A 397-nucleotide genomic window follows, 5' to 3' on the forward strand; every position below is an offset into this window, starting at 1 on the left:
TGTTTTTTGGAGGGGAAACTGTGAATGGAGAAATTTACATGTAAATAAAGAAAATATCTAATAAAAAACACACACACACAAAAACAAAAACAAAAACAAAAACAAAAAAACAAAAAAACAAAACAAAAAAAAGAAACACAGCTTGGAAAAAAAAAAGAAGCCAAAAGAAAACACAAGAAACAGAGACTCAGTCATTCACAACCACTTGAATCTCGTAAGAACACTAAACTGGAAGCTGTAATACATACACAGAGGATGTGGTGCATGCCTGTGCATCCCCTGGGAAGGCTGCTTCCATTGTAGAGTACCACCTATAAAGGAGGCTTTTGTTGGTCAGAGCTATGTTTCTAGGGCCACACCAGCAGGTCTTCTGCTCACTCCATACAGTCATCATCAC

This window comes from Mastomys coucha, unplaced genomic scaffold, assembly GCF_008632895.1.
Source record: "Mastomys coucha isolate ucsf_1 unplaced genomic scaffold, UCSF_Mcou_1 pScaffold6, whole genome shotgun sequence".
In the NCBI taxonomy this organism is placed as follows: domain Eukaryota; kingdom Metazoa; phylum Chordata; class Mammalia; order Rodentia; family Muridae; genus Mastomys; species Mastomys coucha.